The 5,427-nt window shown below is 43.5% G+C and overlaps 1 long non-coding RNA gene across 1 annotated transcript; it reads right to left on the bottom strand.

Annotated features, from left to right (window-relative positions):
• Nucleotides 1–3,708: 3,708 nt before the first annotated feature.
• Nucleotides 3,709–4,629, bottom strand: LOC147025046 (uncharacterized). Its single transcript, XR_015059327.1, has 2 exons — nt 4,307–4,629; nt 3,709–3,893 (listed from the first exon to the last, which is right to left on the bottom strand). It is a non-coding gene; the product is annotated as an uncharacterized LOC147025046 (long non-coding RNA).
• Nucleotides 4,630–5,427: the final 798 nt, after the last annotated feature.

Here is a 5,427-nt window from a genome sequence, read left to right as displayed (position 1 = left end):
GCACCGTGTCTTGTCATTGGTTTGGTAAATAAATGGCCATAACTTGGGAACCACTTGTCCGATTAATATCAAACCTTGAAAAGGCATGTCCACAGGGCATGCTTTATAGCATTATACTTGTCAAGTTTCAATGAGATTGGACCAGTGGTTGTCGAGAAACAGCGATCGCAGACACACAGACACAAAGACAGACACACACACAGAGATTGCTGGAATTATAGATAGATGTATTCCCCATCACGACCAAACATTAATTGTGAAGTTTCATGTCGATTGATTAAGCGGTTCCAGAGAAAACATTATTTAATATTTTTCTTCATTCCAATATGGCTGCCAAACCAGGTGACCTATGATGTCATATGTGTGAACCTTTTGTTCCTCATGGATAGGCTTTCGTACTTGTAAAGTTTCATCTCAATCTGTTCAGCCACTTCAGAGGTTTTTTGAAAGGTTTTTTTTTTCAACAATATGGCTGCCGAATCACGTGACCGATGACGTCAATTTATTATAATTATTTTTTTCCGTGGACCATTTTACCCTCAAAAATTTCCATACTGATCAGATTTAGTGTTCTGCATATGCAATTATGATGTCATAACAAAGGCACTTATGACCTCATAAAAAAAAATCCCACTCATTCTCCACGATGAGTACTCGCAACGTGCCAAGTTTCAATTTTTTTCTTGATGCGGTTTCAGAGATAGAGGTCCAAAGTTTTTCCAACATGGCTGCCACACCATGTGACCTATGAAGTCATAATGATCATTAAAACATTCTACATGCGTAGTCACACCAATGGCGAAAATTTTGTCTCAATCTGACAAGCGGTTGCGGAGAAAAACACAAAAGTTCTGTGCGGACAAACAAATGGACCCAAACACAATACCCTCTCCTTCGGCAAGGGAAACTGGAGTTCATAGAACATGTTACCCCACGCAGCATTGAAGGCAATACTTCAATTTTCATAAATAATGGTTTTACAGATCGTTTTAAAAAAAATTCCAGCGATTTTGGGCTATGGAAGCAGTCTTACATGTCACCCTCATACGTCACCCTGTTTAACACGTTCAAGTACTGCGAAATGGAAGGGTTTTGGAAGTGACAAGAAGATGATTTGTGTTCTACAGAATTCAAGTATATCTATCTATAATTCCAGCAATATCTGTGTGTCTGTCTGTCTGTCTGTCTGCGACCGCCGTTTCTCGACGACCGCCAGTCCGATCTGATTGAAACTTGCCAGGAATATTGCCGGGGACCCGCGGATGTGCCTTTTCGAGTTTTGATATCGATCGGACGAGCAGTTCCCAAGTTACGGCCATTTTCCTGCTTTTTCAGTGTTGAAAAGGTGTATATATGGCAGCGGAAGGTGTCGTTCCACCTTCTCACCTTATCATGCCAATTTTTTTCCCAAATTATTAATAACCGGACGACCACCGGTCCGATCCGATTGAAACTTGCCAGGAATATTGCCGGGCCCCGCGGATGTGCTTTTCAAGGTTTGATATAAATCGGACGAGCGGTTCCCAAGTTACGGCCATTTATCTGTCGACCAATGACAGGACACGGTGCTATGACATCACGAATGACATCACAATTAATGTTTATTTATTTATTTATTTTTATTTCTTTTGCACGATTGAAACTTGCCAGGAATATTGCTGGGGACCCGCGGATGTGCCTTTTCGAGGTTTGAGAGAGAGAGAGAGAGAGAGAGAGAGAGAGAGAGAGAGGCTGCACATACTGGTACTCACCTACGGGCAAGCACCTACGGGCCCGCCCCTCCGGGCCCGTACTTGTCTATCTATAATTCCAGCAATATCTGTGTGTGTGTCTGTCTGTCTGTCTGTGTGTCTATCTGCGACCACTGTTTCTCAACAACCACTGATCCGATCTAATTGAAACTTGCCAGGTATATTGCTGGGGACCTGAGTATGTGCCTTTTCAAGGTTTGATATTAATCGGACAAGTGGTTCCCAAGTTATGGCCATTTATTAACCAACCAATGACAGGACACGGTGCTATGACATCACTATTGACGTCACAATTCTTCTTCTTCTTCGTTTGATATAACGTCACAATTGACGCAGGGGACCTGAGTATGTGCCTTTTCAATGTTTGATATCGTTCTTCTTCATCCGTTTCAGCTGTTTCCCAAGTGTTTCCCAATTATGGCCATTTATTTACCAAACCAATTGCAGGACACGGTGCTATGACGTCACAGTTGACGTGACAATTACCAATGATTTTTTTTTTTGCACATACGGCCCCGCACGTACGGGCACGCACATACGGGCACGCACGTACGAACACGCACATACGGCCACGCATGTACGGGCCCGCATGTACAGGCACGTACATACGGGCACGCGAGAGCGAAGAAACGGCTTGTGTGGTTGTTGTTTCAAGCACGCGGTTTGAAATTTTTTTAAAAATTTTTTTGGACATACAGCCACTCACGTACGGCCATGCACCTATGGGCAATTTACGTATGGGCACGCGAGAGCGAAGGAACGGCCTGTGTGGTTGTTGTTTCTGGCACGTGGTTTGAATTATTTTTTTTTTGCACGCACGTACAGGCACGCACGTACGGGCACGCGAGAGCGAAGGAACGGCCTGTGTGATTGTTGTTTCTGGCACACGGTTTGAAAGTTTTTTTTATTTTTGCACGTACGGGCACGCACTTACGGGCACGAGAGCGCGAGCGAAGGAACTGCCTGTGTGGTTGTTGTTTGTGGCTCGCGGTTTTGAAGTTTTTTTTTTTTGCACGTACGGCCACGCATGTACAGGCCTCCACTAGTAATTTCAATTCCAATAAAATAAAGACAGTAAAAGTTGTGTAAAATAATAAAATTCCGGAATTTACCGTGGTTGAAGCACTGTTGATTTCACCACCTTATCTATCAGATTACACGAGTTATTCGTGCCTGTTGTTTGTGTCCTTTATGACATCCTCAAAAACAGTAAGTTTCCTGTTTGGAATGATTTTCAATTTTGGTTCACTGCCAGACAGGCAAGACAGAGTAAAAATATCATCTCACTTCTCTCCGCATGCGTGAGATCGAGAAGGATTCAGTCAAAGTACTGCTCCATAAAATGGCATGTTTGTTTTCCTATTCACGGTCAAAATATAAACCATTCAATTTGAATAAGTTATTCCTAGATCAAAACCTGACGTTTGTAGACAGACAGACATAAACCAGTTACTTAACGCCGCTCTATGCCTTGCGTGCACAGGATAACTACCACCTGGCATTTCCATCCAACCATTGGGACCATACTCCGTGCAGAGCGTTGGTGCTGCCCAAGCGACTGCTTGGGTACCAGCAAGCTGGCACTCATTTTGCCCACCTCAGAAGGATGACAGGCAGAGTCACCCCCACCTGGTATTCCATTCAACAGCCAAGTGGGATTCAAACTCAGAATCCTAGGATCCCAAGCCCACCACCCTAACCATTCTCAGAATCCTAGGATCCCAAGCCTACCACCTTAACTATTCTCAGAATCCTAGGATCCCAAGCCCACCACCCTAACCATTCTCAGAATCCTAGGATCCCAAGCCTACCACCCTAACCATTTAGCCAACCCCAGGTATACCTGGAATTTGAACAGCCATTAAGAATTTGGTGCAAAATTGGCCAAGCACACACAAATTTAAAGGATATGCTATTCAACATATCATGCCAACAGAAAGTCCACACTCAGTTTCAATATTTTTTTAAATTATTTAAACTTTATTTAATATTAATACATTTCAAATGAAAAAAAATTCAACAAAATTAAAAACAAAACTAAGCATCTTCTCCCCGATCTCAAGATCTCCTTCCCGATCTCCCCGATCTCTTCTCCCCCATCTTGATGACTCCTCGATCTTTGGCTGATGTTACTTGCCAGATCTAAAGGTAGAAACATCGAATTTCAAGGTTAAAAATGATCGTTCGGCATTTTGCACAAACATTATCATACATTAGAGAGCCGTGATTTGCGGTCTCCCTTCGAGACGGCCGTGTTGCCATCATCAAGAGACCACGCACGAGTTCAGAGTACTTGGGCGTGTTCAGTCGCAAGCGGTTTCTTGTGGAGCGCTCGCCAAGTGGCTTAAAACACTTCAGCAACCACTCCATTGGAAACTGTTGATAAGGAACAGGCGTCGTGCACATACGCCGACCATAGTACGTCGAACCACTGTGAGTGATCCAAAAAAACCACGTCCTCAAGATTTGTATATGTAGACTAAAGGAGGACGTCGTTGGAAACACCATTCCTGGTCTCACCTGCTGTGTTTTCCTCCAACTTTCACAACACTCACCTTCCACCCGGTGCTCGTCCTGTCGAACCTTTGTCAGTGCGCTTCGTTGTCATATTCCCTGAGCGTTTCGTCGACCGGAAACCTTTGAACAACATCATCATTTTAATTTAATTAACACACATTAAAAGCTCGTAAACAAGCTCCAGGTCGAATCATGCAAACAAACATTCTGATGTGTCGAAACTTTCTCTCGAGATCGAACAACCTCGGGGCCCCAAATTTTATCTTGGCTTTACAAATAGAAAGTACATCAAGTTTTAAGAATGGAGACGTTTTTTTTACAAGAACGAGCCATTGCTTTCTATTAGATAAAAAACAATCAAACGCACAACCGACGAGGAGGCGTCTCTAATAAATCCCGGCATGCATCGCGGCTCTCGTGCTCGCTTGGTGGTATTGTTGTTGTTGTTGTTTTTGGAATTTGTCACATGACCCATTGTATTTATTTATTTTCTATTAACCGTTGATTCGGGTATTTGATGAGTATCGTGTTTTAATACTCTGTGTTAATGTTAACCGTATAAAATACGTGCCTCTTGCACTCTCTGCGGTATGCTTGTGTGTGGTTGGTACAACGTAATACAATACGTCTGGAACGCTCACATGAACCCAATGACATCCAGACTTGCTGCAGAGGATCAGGATAACCCCATTCGTGTATCGGGGTGTTTTTTGTTTTTTTTAATCTTTGCCGATGGTCTTGGGGGTTCGTAAATTCTCTATGTAAATGTGTATCGTGTAGCGCCCCCTATAGGTGGAAGAGGGTACTACAAGTCTCCACCATTTACAGCGCGGTATTCCCGGCCCCACGTTTTCCAGTGCTGTGAGGTGTTTTGAATTATAAGGAGTATAGTAGGTATGTTTTTGCTTCATGCACGTAACCTGAGTTATTTATTTTTTCCTATACAGAACAGTCACTTGCTTATACACCGCCCAACTAACGGTATGCGTCAGAAGGACGTGTTGCATGTTTGGAGCAAGATCGCTTGCGGTGCGGGTACTTTGCGAGGAATAGTAATGATTTCTGCGAGTTCCATGAGGAGGAGGAAGAAGAACACGGATGGAGGTTCATCGGTCCAGATCAGGGCTGTGAAATTCTCTGGTCGGACATCCGGGCACTC

Source organism: Eptatretus burgeri, chromosome 6 (genome assembly GCF_056783735.1).
Source record: "Eptatretus burgeri isolate ZD-2024b chromosome 6, Ebu_testis_v1, whole genome shotgun sequence".
NCBI classification, from domain to species: Eukaryota; Metazoa; Chordata; class Myxini; order Myxiniformes; family Myxinidae; genus Eptatretus; species Eptatretus burgeri.
The sequence above is the reverse complement of the archived record's forward strand: the minus strand, read 5'-3'. Positions and strand labels throughout refer to the sequence as shown.